General features: G+C 30.6%; 1 protein-coding gene across 4 annotated transcripts in view; it reads right to left on the reverse strand.

Annotated features, from left to right (window-relative positions):
• LOC112690376 (probable G-protein coupled receptor CG31760) overlaps positions 1-17,332 on the reverse strand; it is a 247,310-nt gene that overhangs the window by 153,917 nt on the left and 76,061 nt on the right. Inside the window, exon 2 of one of the 4 annotated variants that reach the window (XM_025564402.1) lies at positions 4,912-5,113. The exons of the other annotated variants lie outside the window; for them this stretch is intronic. The gene's annotated coding sequence lies outside the window, so the exon portion shown is untranslated. The remainder of the gene's footprint in view (positions 1-4,911; positions 5,114-17,332) is intronic. 4 annotated transcript variants of the gene reach the window in all.

Below are 17,332 nucleotides of genomic sequence, written 5' to 3' on the forward strand. Positions count from 1 at the left end.
TTCCAAGGTCCACGTTAAGAATTCTTGAGGCAATTAAAATTAAAATTATATATTTAACATAATATTATGTTATTATAATAATGGTAACTGACCAAAGTGCTATTTTATATCTGTTGCCACAGATACAATCTAACAATGTATAAAAACCGGGAAATTACCCGTAACACCGATTACAACGGACAAACTAAATGTATCATATAATATGAATAATAATAGTATATAAATAATATATAATATGAACGCTTGGAAACGTTGATATACGGATGTTGGAATATGAGACACATTTAAAATTTAAATACACTTTTACAACAATTCAACAATAACTCGACGTAATTTAAAATCTAAATTTCAGTTGAACTAATACTCAAATCTAGTTTAGTTTAAAAATCCCACGTCAATGACGTTTGCACGTAATAAACTAGTAGCCAATTAAATGTAATGTAAGTACCATCATAGGCTAACATTTAAGGCATGAGTGCATACAATGAATTTACATAAATATCGGAAGAAAAAAAAAGGTGTGTACAAATTTTAATGTAATTATAAGATTACTTTTATTTTTGCATAAGTTGTATAAATTAATAAAAAAAAAAGTTACATAATACAATAATATTCACGAGGAGTAATAGAAAAATAATTTTTAAATCTTGGTAGCAAAATTTATATTTACTTTACTCTCTTGGGTCATCTAATTAGGGGTTGAAACCCGTAAAGACCTACATTTTAAAAGGATTTAAGGGATTTAAAATCTAGTTTTGCGAAGGACGTACTTCATTAACCGCGAAATTAATGTTATAATCCGATCAGTAGTACCATAAATAGCGATATACATGATGTCTTATTTCTATCTAATATATTTAATGTAACATAAATATAACGGAGTAAATTCTTAATAACAAGTCTAATAAATAAGCTATGCTGTATGGAAAGGGATCTTAACCTTATTTGATAATATATAATTCCTTATATTATATTATTCATGTATACATATATATATATATATATATATAAACATTTTAATATATATATACCTATAATGTTGGTTATTGGATTAATACGATAATATGAAAATAATTAAGTTTATTTTAAATATTTAATGAATTATTTATTATGAAAAAAAATTATTATAATTTAATATTATTAAAACCAATTATACTATATTATTTTTACTATATATTAGATTAGAAATATTTGATTATTAAGTAGATGTAAATTAATGAGGATTGGTACTGCTTAGTTTTAATCAATTATGACTTAATAATGTCTCGATTAATTATCAAAATAATCAAAAATAACGTTTTCATATTTCGTTATTTTTTAAAAATGTTCACGACTTCCCTAAGTACATAAACGCTAGTCTTTGAGATCATTTATGTATTATGAAGTATTTACTTTATTGTGAAAGTATTCTAGCTCGTTTTTCTTAATAGTATTTTACGTAAAAAAATAGGCTTTATTTATCAATAGTCCATACCTACATACTACATGAAAGAGATAAGTTATTATAGTTAATAGTTTAAAATGTTTAATGTTACTTTTAATATATATATATATATATATATATATAAATGAATGGTTGTAATAGATTTCAATGAAATTTAATACAAAAATATATTATAGCTCGGAAAAAACATAGGCTGCATTTTATCGTGAAAAAAAATAAAGGTAAGTATCAGTACACTTGATAAGATTTAAATGAGCAGTTGTTGTTTCATTGTTGCTAAAATATCCGAAAAAATCGGAAAAAACCTCACTTTCGCACATCTCAGTGTACATCTGGAAAATTGTAAACATGTCTATTTTACTGAAAATAATTTCCATGAGTCACTATATTTTCCTTCAAACATGATGCTCACTACTTTTTTAAAACTCATCGTTATTTAGAGTTAAACAAACACAATTTTTTTACTGGGCAACCCAAATCTATTTTTAAAAAAAATGCTGATAGCACTCATTCTTTGATCTTTCATACATCTAAAAACGGCAAAATGTATGAACTTGAAATTTGATATAGTGGTTTCTTTCATACTTTAGATGTGCAATAAATAGTGGTTTTAAAATATATTGGCATCAGCAAAGACGATTTCATGATGCAAAGTTGGGTAATTTAAAGTATAACCAAAACTACCATACATATTAATTTGAAATGTCATTGTATTTGTTTCATAAACAACAGTTCTACCAAACTAGGTTTTAAATAATCTAAGGTAATAATACTTTATAAAGTATGTCTTGGCCTAAACTCTTCTGTGAGAAGCTAGGTGATTAAGCTTGTTTATTTTAATTTCAATATTTGGATGAAAGCACCTTGATAAAAAATTAAAATAATCACTTTAACTTTTTTAACATTTAATTAGTTTTATAGAATCTTGGTCCAATAAAGAGTAAATTAAGTCTTTAAAAAAAAAAGTTTTGAGTTACAAACAACAAAACATAATAGAAATTTCTTTAACTGAACTTACATTTACTACCGGTTCATAATATAATTAATTAATTAATGTAATTAAATTAAGTTTAATTAATTATTGAAATATTTAAATTGGTCTTACAATTATAATGTATAACATTACATTATTAAATGTTTCAAATATCTTATACAATGATCATATATCGTTAGTAAAAAGTAGACGTTATCATTTAAGTTAATAAAAATATTAATATAAATACTATACATAAATATTAGTATAAATATACTCTTCAATTTTAATAAATAAACATATTATTATAAAATATGTAAATAATTTGGGCCTGATGTTTAATGTAATATTTATAATACTTAATTGTCCTTCAACAACTTCTCCCCTACCATGCTATCCCCTCTTTTTTGACTTCTTTATCTATTTTATACGGTCTTCATTAAGCCGTGTGGATAATATAGTCCTAATAACCTATATTTCAACAACATTTAATCATAATATTGGATAGTGCTCATCATTCGATTGTTTTTGTTAAATAGCAACATGGTTTTGTACGGGAATAAAAAAAGCGATATCGGCGAATATTATATAAAAAAAAGCAACACAACAAGAATGATTACCCAGACTAATGCGAAAAAAAATTTAAAAAATATTCGTTTGGCTATTGCATTATTTCATTATTTCTTACAGTGTAACTTTATAATTTTTAATTACAGCCGCACATAAGTAAAAGTACGATAAACTATGTACATACATATTAAACACTTGATTGATTGTGACTTTATAACAACGTTTTCTGAAACCACGTATGCCTATTAACCCGCGGAATGTTTAAACTTTTCAACATAATACGAATATCTGTTTTTGTCAAAAGACATTGCAGTCAGAAAGTAATAATTTTTGGTCGTTTTTCCGCGGTTATATAATTATAAATGTTTCGTTGTTAAAGTTCAAGCTAATTAATAGATACGTGTTTCTCCAAATTATGTATATATATATGTACATACAATTTGAACGCTTACAATATTAGCATATTACAACTTTTTAAGCTTCAAAGAAGACTTAAAATACACGTGAGGACGTCATGAACAATTTTTTTTAAATAAGTGTGCTTAGGTTTATTACAAATAATACTCATAATAATACTAATAAATCCGCATCACGCTGGTACGTCTATCGAAAGAACCAATTCCTTCGGAGTTTTCAAACAAAAATGTTTAAAATTTTTATCTATTATTATTATTATAATAATTATTAATCATATTTCTTTAGGCTATGTGTTCGGATAAATAGCGACTGATATCAATTTAGTAATACATAATGTCGACTCGTTTACTTTTGAATACGTATTCAACGAATACTCGTATTTTATTATGTATTAGCGGGTTTCAAGCTATATACTTTTGGAAACAATAAAACTTAGTAATTACCGGAGGTATGTCGAACTGTTCAAAGTTTGAAAAATCGAAACCAATTAGAATAAAAAGTTCGAACTTATGCAAACATTCTGAATTCAAACTTTTCATACCAACTTAGAAACAAAACAAAATAAAGGTATGAAATTTAATAAAACAGATACCAGATGAACGTTAATTTGAAATTCTATCTTATATATTAAAGTTTGGTTCGGTTTGTCAGTTTACCTTTAGGTAAGGTTTAGGTTCAGTTAGCCGTTGAAATAATTTAGTAAATTTCAGCTCGATATCATGAACATTTGAGTTCGACTCACATCGAATTATTATACGCATTATTACGGGTATACATAAGGGATACTGGTGTATGTAACTCACTCTTGTTTTGCTAAATTTACATATTTGACTATTCATCGATGACCTTTGGCTGATGGTCGTTATTATATTATTATCGACATAATAAGCACTCGGCGTTGTTACAATATATTATATTAGTTTTGCATCATAATCAACACGTAATATCATATCTTATACCTAGTTATTTTTGCACGCTTATAGTAAATATTCTTGTAATGTATTTTGTACGTTTTTAGATGAATAATAAAAATAAAAAAAAAACAGTCAATAATTTTTTTTTCTATGAGTGGTTTACGAAAAAAAAAAAACTATATTAGTCATATTTAACATAATAAAAAACCGAATGTGACAGCACTTAAACTAATTCACTTTTTAATAATCGTTCGTTTTTCTACAACTTTTTGATTTGTACTTTTCAGTGAATTTTATTGAAGAATAATTTAGTATGATGAAAAAAAAAGAAAAAAAGAAGTTGCTCAATTGTTGCATACCAACCAAATAATCAGTTATATTATTTATGATCAAATGGTAATTGTTAGTTTTCCAATTATTATTATTTTATTCAAACTATTCGTCAACTTTGTACTATTTTGCCTTAAACATTTTTCATTAATCATAATGGATTTCCTTTTATTTCTGACCTTAAACGATGTCGACACGTCGTCGATTTATAATCCTTTGGTGTCTGTGGCTATCGTTCCCTTTATTAATTATTATGCGCTTACCATAACAGTCCCGCAAACTGTAAACATCTGTTCTCGGAAGTACACAGCAGATTTCCATACAGGACGTTTCGGCGATGAACAAATTGCTAAAACAGTGCTAAATTATCATGAATTTCATCCGGAGCCAATTATACGCATCAGACTTCCGCAAAACGTACATATGCAATGTTGTAATGGTTGTCATCTCACCGGCGCCGCAAAGCTGAAAGGATAATGTACAATGAAACCTCGCTCCTGACGGACACCTTTTATTAGCGAACCCTTCTCAACACTAAATAAACGTTTAAGTCCCGACACAGCAGCTTCATGACCTTCAAAATAGCAGACAACTGTAGATAACGGATTTGGGCAGATTTTGAAAATCCTGTGTGCTTAAAAATCTCTGAATAACAATTGATTGAGAAGGGATCCCCAAATCGTAGATGTTTCTGTGCGTAAATCTACTATATTTTATACGTCTATTCATTAGTTACAGTCAAATCCAATATAATTCTGAGGACCAATTGCCATGCAAGACAACAGTAAAATAATCGATAACTTTCAATTTTTTTCTCAGTTTTGTAACACATTTCAATTTACTTTGAAAGTATAGTCTTAGCGTTATAATTCGTTTATAAAAATTGTTAAATATTCTTTTCCCTCCGAAATTTTCGTTTTAGTAGCCCAATGAATGAAAATACTTATATAGAGAGAATCGACATAATGGCACGTGCCTGATACTTTTTTAACGATTTTACGGCGTACGACTCCATTTATTTCTTTTTAAATTTGCATGATCGAAATCAATAATAGTTCGTAAAAAAAGCACTGGGGTTTGTTTACACGGAATCGTAATTCACCGTCTTCGCGTTACGGTACCAGTATATAAATGAATATATATTTTCGGTTGGACCGTATCCACGAACAGATAAAAAAGGCTCATGCCTACATAAAAATAATAATGATTTATGGGAATAAAATAAAATCACGCAGTATTAATAATTTGAACAAGAACGTAATGGTTGTACGAAATTTTTAAAACAGCGAACAGTTCCATATATACATATTGTATAATCGATATGCATTGTAATGTTCCAAAATTAGATTCGCGTTTGGATAGTAATAGATCTGCTGATCTCTGTGTGGATATGCGAGTTTATTTTATTATGTATCTCGCAAACCTTTCCTTCGCTGTCGACGGGCGAGCACATAAAATGTCAAAACGCCTCCGCCTAACCTCTCTGGCTCACTATTTGGACAATTTGTGTTATTATTCCCTGTTATCAGTATTCTTATTATTCGAGATATCGGCCAAAGTCAAACTTTTACCATTTACGGACACCCATGCGTGTGCACCGGGCAATGTATATGATGTTTCATTTTAGTTTCGATTTGGTCGGTATCCTCATAATAGTTAAAATTATCATCATACTCTTTTCTCGTAATCTTGTCAAAAATTACAATGCACAAAAACAAATGTTATATACATTAATTATATTAGTAAGTGTCTACTGATGTAAACGAGCATCGGCGGCCCCTCGGATAAGGTTTATATTATTAATATTTAAATATCGTACGTCACGAGGATGATTATTGCAACCTCGTTGGTTTTTGTTGTATTCTTTAGTCTCTATTTTTCAGTTCGAGTATTGCACAATTTGGTTTTTCTCAAAATCAAATTTAAACTTCTCCCAATAAATAATATTTGTATAATAATAAAATCACTTTATTTTCTTTATCGTTGTATGTTCCCTTTTACCCAACTTTGTATAGTAATTAAAATAAAATCTCGCATACTTCAGCCAGTGCACTGGCATGCTTCGGCCGCAGGTTGGCTACTTATCATTCCAACACAGTCATATAACGCCCCACAGTAATCTGGTAGCCAGGAATATATGAGACGTCGCAACATGACTAACTATAGTCGTTTTACATTTTTGCAACACATTTTAATGCGAGTACCTGATATAATACGACCAGGGACCAGAACCGTAACCGAAAAGAACCGGTAATGGAACCGGTTAATCTTTAAAATTGAGGAACCGTAACTGAAACTGGAACCTTTATTTCCAAAAATGAAAAACTGAAACCGTAACCGTAACCTTAATTATAAAAGGGTTAATTTAGGTCAGATATTTAGTATTTAGACTAGTAAAACTATGGTATTGGCTATTTTGTTTGTCCATTTGTCGGTTCAGAAAAATAAAAGTCAAATCTTTGTATGTATTTATTATTTTGTATTGTAAACTGTAATAGTGTAATGCATATAAAAAGTAATTTCGTTATATTATAATTATTATTATTTTTGTATGTTTATTATTATATTACAATTTACAATGAGTATATCTATATTATCAATTAAGTATTAAATATAATTAATGTTTATAAAACATTTGTAGCTATAACAGTAGCCAGTATTAACTTTGATTCCTAATTAAAATTAAAGATATTTATTTCATCAAATCATAATATTTCACAATATTTCAAAATATTTTACCAATTCTTACCGAGTTGAAATAAAATAACTAACCTAACTCAAAGAAATATATTTGGCTGATATAATATATACAAATATATGTAATACTTTTATAATTATTTTTTTTAACTATTTATAATACTTTCTATTTTCATGAAATGAAACAATTAAAATTTAAATAAGAATAAATAAATAATTTCATATTATTTTTTAATAAATCTTTAATAATCAGAATTAACCGAAATTAACCGGTTCTAGAACCTTTACTCTTTTAAAAAACCGAAACCGAAAAAATCTATAGGTTCCAGTCTCTGAATACAACACTAATGGGCTGCGTAATCTACTGAACACACCGAGCTTGGAGTTCGAAGTATAAACGATCATGACGTAAACACACATATTACTAAACTCTAAATTTATTAAATAAATAATTATCTATAATAATAGAAATTGTTGATACATCTAAAATGCGTAAAGTTTCGATTTTAGAATTACAAAATACATAATTTGTTCAGTAAATATAACTTTTTCTAAAGTATTAAACTTGATATAAACACATAAAAAAAAAAAACTCTCCGTAAATCATTGAGTAAAAACACTCAATATTCTGAAATTTATTATACTTATCTCCTCAGAGGTCAAATTTAATCGTTGATTAAAAACTGTCGATTCTCTTGAGTCCAACACATTTTAGAATATGGGTCTATTCTTTAGTATTTTCGATTATGCGTAGACTTCTGAAATGGGTTCAACGTAAATGTTTGATGTAGAAACATAGCAAATATATTATTTATAACTGTGCTTTTATCAACCTAATTGACTGTCCTTCCCTTGTTCCACTTATAAATTTTGAAGTTCCACCACGTTTCACTAAACACACTCCTTCCTTTCTTATTTAACATCGTTCGTCTTTATGCGTATTGCTATTGAAAGCCCCATCTCTTACGGCCCATAAACAACTTTATCCACTGGACCATATTACCGTTATTATTTACTACTGATCGTTATTGACTATATTCTTATTATTGTGTTACTCTAATATTATCAAATATAATTACGATTCGTTTTTTTTCCGGATCTCGCAGCCTGTATTGTATCGGAATCAGTGGTGGCGGAAAAATATTTTGCTTCATGAGTCCTGTTAGAACTTTAACCAAACACCTACCCACCCACCTAAAAAAAAATTTAAGGGTAACTTGTAAAAGAGCTCCCTTATTATTCGTTCTACATGCTACATACTCACTCGATACCCAATGGTCAATACCCTCCCACTGACTTGAATTCAGGGACTCAAAAATTTGCCGTCACGCCGCCACTGATCGGAATTAAAATTAAATTAAATAATACTCGTCCCTGACCGATTGATTGGTCACACATTTGGTTCACGCATCAGATACACCCACACGACTCGCACTCGGTTGATTCCATACTACAGTTGACTTAAGGATACGAACAGTAATAACAATAATAACAATAATATCCGTATACTATTGATATTATTATTATTTTATCGCAGTATATCCGTTGTTCCCGGTTGGTTAGTCCCAACGTATTTCACATCTGCCGCAGATGAATATGTTTTTTTACGATATTCTTGCGTTTCGCGTTTCATCTATGAATTTAATATTATCGGTTTTAATGCACCTACTCCCGCACCCCATGGGTAATCACTTGCAGTTGGTTTTCGATCGTTTCAATTCGAATAATAAGGACGCCATCACGTACACCTGTGTGCGCCTGTACAAACAAATGCAGAGAGTGCAAGAGACATATGGATGGACGGCTGTGGAAGAGGAATTGAGATATGGTTCGAACGCGGTTAAGTTTATACAACCGATTATCAAAGCGATGTATGGGTGCACGCACGCACGCAGGGACAGACGATGTGTCCATTTTGTTCGACTGGGTGATCCGCTACCAACGCACAAACCCGCGACCACCCCATTCATAGCCTAACACGCGTCCACCAAAAGTTCTAGTTGCCAAAGGTGTCCGTCCCGTTCTGTTTCGACGTTATCCGCGCGACGGTTATGCAACTTGTGACGATGGTGAAGGTTTATCGCCCGGAAGCAGTGCCATTTTTTCCAATAAACACTATAAACTAGTGCTTAGGATGGCAAATAATTTTGAAAATTTAATTATTATTATACGTAACTAAAACTAAAATAAATGCAACTAAAAATGAAATGTTTTATTTCATTGAAGCCGATGTATACTAAGCACTAATTATTCAATTTTGAATATAATTTAAAAATGAACTACTCGTATTTAAACATTTTTTAATACCATATTTTTTATCATTATATTTTATATCATATTTTTAAAATTAAGTTATTTGTATGAATGTATGTATGCATTTCTATAACAGCTGTATACTTTTATTTTTACATCCTTAAAATTTTAAGTAATAAAGGAAACAACTATAATTTTATGCTTTAATAACGTTTTTTTAGACTAGAAAAATATTTATATTAAAAGGCGGCAATTTGTTTAGTGCTGAAAACGGTACAATGGTTATGTCAGGCATGCCCGGAAGAGTATATTGTTATGGTAACGAACTCTCAAGCTCTCGGTACTCGTAAGATATTCTCGTCCAAAAAATTTCTGTTCGCGATGTTTGCTCCGCGCATTACCGTCCGCAGCACGATCGTTTACACGTGTTGATATGCGACCGTAACTCTGGTTTTATACAAAATCGACAGAATTCACGTTTTTCGTCTGTAAGAATATTCGTTTAAAATGAAAATGAAAAACTTTTTTTTCTTTCTATTTTACCTGAACACGTTTTCCAAGAATTCTTGTTTTTTTATCGTACCGGAACGGAAGACTTTTCCGTAATATTTCATACAATCACTACGCATATATTATAGTATGTTAGTTTTTCATTTAAATTTTTTTTTTTAATAATATCTATGAAGAAAATAAACCCTTTATTACAGTCTCACCATTGTCATTTTTTCTTTCATAAGCATTTAACTTAGAGGTATTATTTTCGTAATAATGAATATTGAATAAACTTCTCTTCCAGATTTTTTATCCGTTGTAACAAATAATGAAAGAAGCCTTCGAAGTTTACTTATTTTTTGTTATTTCCTTTATTACTTTTATTATTTTGTTCTCGCTATTTAGAACTGGTGTAATTCGATTCTCCAATCATATCAGATGTATTTTAAAAACATAACAAGACATAAGCTTGGTTCTTGCTATTACGCTACTGCAGATATAATAGTTTATTTTATTCACGTTTGATAAAATTAAATTTCATGGTAATCATTGCGTTGGCGACAAATTTTTCCATAATTCATCGTCAAATTGATATTATAATTAAAATGTGAAAAATGTTATATTGTTTGGAATTGAGAAAATATGGGTGGGTTAGTTCTTCGAGGAACATATGTACCTATAGTTTATGATACGTATTGATTCGAAAACCATGTATGTTCATTGTATAATTATTTAACGCCCACAACATCACTATTAACTAGTTTTAATTTTTAAACTTTTCCATTACTGAATAAAAAATATAATCTTAAAATATTATTTATAAATCAATTGTTTTTCATAATTTATACGAACCAGAATTATACAACAATCGTATATGTGTGCATGTGTGCGATATCAAAAGATATAAACATCTAATATTTATTTTAACTCTTTAATTTTAACGCGATGGTTAAATATTTACTTTGCAATTTTTTACTCAACTATACTAATAATTGCATTTTTTATACTCGAGTTTGTTTTCTGGCAGAAAAAAAATCACAAATGATCGATTTTATTATTAATAAGCTATTATTATTAAAAACAATATTTGAAACCCGTGCTGTGCGTATAAATATCGGAACAGCGTGTGCCGTGGAATCCAATACGATAGAAAACCAAAAAATCGGACGAATTTACGACATGGTAACGTTACGTTTTCGAATTGGCATACACATCAACGAGATGGGCACTTTTCAAAACCTAGTATCGAAGTCTTTGTATTGTAATGATGCACAATCATTCAATTATATATTATGTCGAAAATAAACTGTAATGATGTACACTACTAACGTGTAAAAAACCAATAAATAACGGTTCTTTCGATACTGAAAAATTGAATAGGTCAAACTCTCAAAGGACCGGTCCAAGATCCATCCCGCCATACGTCCCTATATAACGGGGGCACACATAACTCTCTCTCGAGTACGAGCTCACCGATTTCCGGGACTCTCGCAGGAACTTAATGTGACGAACCAAGTACGATTGCCTACCATTTATTTTTTAAGTTTTATATCTTCTGTGTGAATTTCGGGGAGTGTTCATTATTAGCTGTCAATACGGTGTCTATTTTAATTGATTTCTACCATAACTTTTTCTTTATAGTCGTAAATTATCGGCTCAACGACGCATCGGCTCAAATGCCACAGAACATGTAAATGCTATTTTATTTAGCTTATAATGCTTTCCAGTTGCACTGATCGGCTCTCGAACCTTTGTAACCCCGAAAGCCCAAACAAGGAGGAATGTAATAACCTGGTAATCCAACCAAATTTTTTTATCTTTTCTATTTTCGGGTTATTACAGTATTGTACACGGTTAATGCGACGACAATGTTATTATTATTGGTGGTGGGAAGTCGATGCGGCCGTTTCAGTTCTTATATAGACATGCAATGAAAAACGCGAATCTGGTAATTTACTTGCGTGATTGATGTTTAGTCCTTAGCGATTTATATGACATTTGTTTACCATGAACGGGTGACGTTCCGCTATTCTCGGATCGTTACGAATTATTCGATCGCTAACAGAACGAGGACCGATGAATCTTGATTTGAGGTTAGAAGAGGCTTGAAGATGAATCGATTTGGAAAACTATTGAACGTGCCTTAACTTAGTACATCTTGAACGTGACCCAGATTAATTTGTACAAAACCGCACGGCCGAACACAAGTCTGAGTGACGATTCGTATAATTGACAGGAACGAAAAGAATAATAATAACTATATATTATTGTATAGTGCAGCGTTTCCCAAATTGTGGTCCGCGGATCCTTAAGGGTCCACACAAATCCCGAAGGCTCCGCGAACAAAAATTTAAAATATACAAAGTATTATTATTTATTATTGTTTTTTAATTTTTATTTTTACTAAGGGATCCGGTAAAAAAAAAGTTTGGGAAATACTGGTCTAGGAGACGAAATTCGACCAGAAAAAAACATCAATTTTAATTTTATAAATTATTTAAGTAAATTAAATATTGAGCGTTAATTATAATAAGAATTATAACTATAATGAAAGATTTCAGGTTAATAATGTTTCAACCGACTATGAATCACATAGTAATGGATTTGAAATCGGGAGCAGGGTCATAACACGTCAAAAATGAACAGAAATTGTAAAACATAAACTTTTAATTCTTAAATCCAAAATCATAGCTATTAACGTTTATCGGAATTACATTTAATGGATGCTTCGATGCATCCCTTAAATTATTATATTCTGTATAATATATTAGCTACTTAAATTGTTGCCGCCGTATAATAGCGGCCGGTCGACGACCCGAGTTATCACCGCGATCGAACACACATACTCAAACACTCGCGTACATCAGCCGCTATTTTTGTATTTATCTTTGTTTTAATTATGTTGTGAATTATATAATATGATAATGAGCTAGCGTTATCTGCGTCGCCGGTGTGGGTAAATTTTAACACGGCCGCCGCAACTTTTGTCGTTTTTCGTACGTCGTGTGAAAGAGTTGCGGCGTTATTGCGAACAATTTCCTTTTACGAAATTTGTTATAGGCACGAATTGCCAATATTATTATTATTATTGTTTTTTATTATATTATTTTTATGTGCGCTAATCGCCGGTAGTTTTTTTATATTATAATTATTTATACATGTGCGAATCGCCGTAATATTTATTGCTTGTTTAATTAATTTTTATACACATTTACGTGTGCGCGAATCGCCACTATTATGTTGTGAATTTTATTATATTTTGTGGGCGCAAATCGTCGTTATTTTTATTTTTTGTTTAATTTATTTTATACACATTTACGCGTGCACGAATCGTCACTAAATGTTGTGAATTTTATTATATTATTATACGTGCGCTAATCGCTGTAAATTTTATATTAATTATTATTGTGTGTGCGCTAATCGTCACTATTTTTATTTATATTGTATTTTAAAGTATAGATTTTAGGTAGCTGCAGCTGGCCAGTCTGCGCTCCACAAACTGTAAGTTTTTATATATTACTTTTATTTACACATTTTAAGTGTTGGGCCAGAAGGGCCGTAATTATTATTTGTTATTTATTACTAAATTATTTTACACTCTTACGTGTTGCTGTGAATTATTACTATTTTTTCTTTGTTTATTTTTTGAGTATCTAATAAACAGCAACACCGTTACCAATTTCATATTTTGTTTTACCATTTTATATTTATTTATAGTTACCCTTTTTCCTTAGTTTAAGATACACACACACGACATTTATACGCACCTTACACGACAAAACAGCGTCCGAGGCGCGCGTAGTATTACTTTATGCTCTCGGCGCGAACACAAATTATTCTACAATAATCATCTGTTATTCATTGTCTCTCCCTCATATCGACTTATTTAAAGAAACACTCAAAAACAAAAAACAAAAATTTTAAAATACCTAAGCCCACCATAATGGCTACATGTGTAAAATATTTTTTTTACGCTAATTTATTTGGTAATACCTTTCTAATTACATTATTATTCCCTCTACTATGTAAGTAAACGAAGTATAAAACAGATTAATAATACGAATGGATACACAAAAAAATCCGGTAAAACAAATCGGCTATACCTAAAAGTTTTTAATACTAATTCAAACGTGTTAATATTTATTTTTTTTTTTAGTAATTGAAAAAAATATTTTAATATATTTGAGATTTGATTAATTAGCTTGAAACTGTGCTGAAACTTGGTACATCACATTGGTTTTTGTCACAGGGCTTAAAACACGTTCAAGATCATAACCGATGTGTACACTGTATATACACTCAATTCTATATACGAGTAGATTTATCGTTAAGGAAAATATAGGCATTATAAGTGTTGATAAAAATTATAATGTATGCATCGATAAGCAGAATAAGGATGAGGACACAAGAATATTGTATTCTTACAATAGAAAAAAGTTGTGGTAAGGATAAGTAAAATTTACGTAACGGTACTAATTTTCTGTCGGGTAACCGTTTATTAGTATTCGCCGGCTGCCAATTGAGTTAAGGAAATGTTGTGAAGATCTAAAATGTACAACCTTTCATCATCATTTGATATTTATATGATACATTTTCACTGCATCAATTAACCGACGCTTGGGCCAACGGGGCATAATTAACTGAATCATTCATCAGACCGGAACTCGTAGAGAACGCGTAGGAAGTGCCTCTGTCGCCCTCGAAATTTACGCAGGTAATTGTTACGGAATCCGTAAGCGAGGGAAAGCCTGGGGAGCTCGAGGAAGCGTGTCTGGCATGCGATTTGGAAAGTCTCCTTTTAAAGCGGATCGGGCCAATAATCTACTATGAAAGGGCGGAGAATTGGCCGTCCCCTGATCTCCACCCTCAAACATAGAAATGTGCGGCTATTCGACTGGACTGGAGTCGATAAGCCAACTAAGCACCAAGCAAGGAAACTCGCTTAAGCTGACCAGAGCTTTAAATCTGTAACCGCAAGGGTAGACGAACGTCAGTCGGGTCGCTCCGAGAGGATGTTGCTTGGAACTTCGTGTGTTACCGACAGCTACCAACCTCATACCGAGTCGCACTGACGGCGGCCATTCAAATGCCGTTCGACCAAGTGGGTGCCGGCAGTTGAAAAACTAACTTCTAAAACTCATACCACGGGAACTCGGGGAGTCCCACTCTCCTTAACTTAACGGTGTCCGAGAACGGGGGGCGCGCCTTTGAGGTCGGACTCGTGGTGGCGCTGGTCTTCGCTAGAGAACGATAGGAGTTTGAAATCGGCCGACCGTAGCTGCACCCAATCACGCGTCGGGACTATGCGCAGGCTCATGCCTGATAACTCTGCGTGTAGACAGCAGAACGGGTGGAGCGTTTGCTCTGCGGTGATGTAACATCTTTCGAGCGATATACTCTGTATCAACATAACCACTACATAGAAAGTATCTACAGAGAAATTGGAGAGAAAGATAGACAGATATCGATTCTGGTTTTACTGCCTAAATCTAAAGTTAAATGTGCTCCAAAATAAAAATAATGTACATCCAGATATATAACAGGTCCTTGTACCAAAATAAACACATCAATAAAACAATTAAAAAATCGGTTTGAATTCGATCAGGCAGGATAAACATATACACGATACATATGATTGTAGGTAAAGACGTTGCGATAACTCCGATACTGGTAAAGTATCGATACATTGGATTTTCATATTAAAAAATAAACGCATCGTAAAATGTAAGATGGTGCTTCCAAAGAGCAAATATCGGATACATTTTAAAAAAGTAGAAAAATTAATCGCAAGATGTAAGATTTTTTCATATGACACTAAATATCGTGGGAATACATCGATTTTATCCAAACCTTTATTAGACATACAAATTTAAGAGCAAATTTACTATTGGTAAGTGACCATAACCAGTCGTCAATACCAATCTTCATTAGTAAAACTATAGCTTAACAGGCAAAATTAGCTGTAATAACTCTATTTCAATTCCTAGGTAATTTTTTATTGATGTTCGTATACATATATTATACTTATATATTTTTTTCATTTGATATTTACTAATATTGGCAATTTCGTTTCGACATTTTATTTCGATATTAGTACCAAGTAAAATTATCGATAATTTTTCCGGATATCCCATCCTTTATTGTAGGTACAACGATTTACAAATGCTAAAATGTACACTACCAAGAAAAAATAATATACTAATGTGTTGTAATATCATTTCTTACAGATTAAATGGTTGTTTTCGATGAATTCATTGATTGAACGCTATTCGATACACCTCAAGAAATTAATTTTTAATGTTACCAAAAAAGTTTATCTAACGCATTACACGAGCGCGGTTTCTCGGGTTACATTTATTTTTTTTCTAGATTTGTAACAGAATATCAACCTTTAGTTATGGTGATAAAAATTATTCGCAAATTGTTACAAACAAAACATGTTCACACCTTGCACACATATATAAGGTATAACATTAGTTTTTATGATACCATATAATATACTTTTATCCCGTGGGAACAACATTTCATTTCCTTCCAATGAAATCTTAAACTAGCCGTTTTTTCAGCTTACAAGACCTGCAGTGATATAAATATTATGTGTACGGTTTTTATTGCCTAAATTATTATTATAATGTGTAAATAATCGATAAAAGTTAACATTAATGCATGACTCCATTAATATATCACAAATAATGGTGATCATGTCGTTTAATAATCATATTGATATTTAATATTTTATACCTATGTAAATTCGCATGAGTTTCATCTAACACATATAATACGAATCAATTCCGACTGATTTCAGATCTTAGATCGAATGTTCATTTTTGGTGTTTTCGATGCTTTTTAACATAACGTTCGTGTATCCGATTCATATACAATTTCCTATTCACATAATTTTAACAATTCAATAATTAAACCAGAATGATTCTCCAAACGAATATTACGTTATTGTTACTGTTATTTTAAAAAATATTTCAACTTTATTCTAATAAATTATTAGACATAAATCAAAAATATAAATATATTCACTTTTTGTTTTAAAAATCCAATAGATTATAGATTGTTTTCGAATTTTTCCAAAGTTTTATGTACAAGGTTTTAAAAAATAATATATACGATAACATACGTATCACCCTGTTTGTTTTACCACATTAGTAACATATTCCTAAAATAATGTTTTTGAAGTATATATAATTTATATAATTATATAATATATAATTTTTTTTTTTTAAATACCAA

Source organism: Sipha flava, unplaced genomic scaffold (genome assembly GCF_003268045.1).
Source record: "Sipha flava isolate LNK unplaced genomic scaffold, YSA_version1 114_pilon_pilon, whole genome shotgun sequence".
Lineage (NCBI taxonomy): Eukaryota > Metazoa > Arthropoda > Insecta > Hemiptera > Aphididae > Sipha > Sipha flava.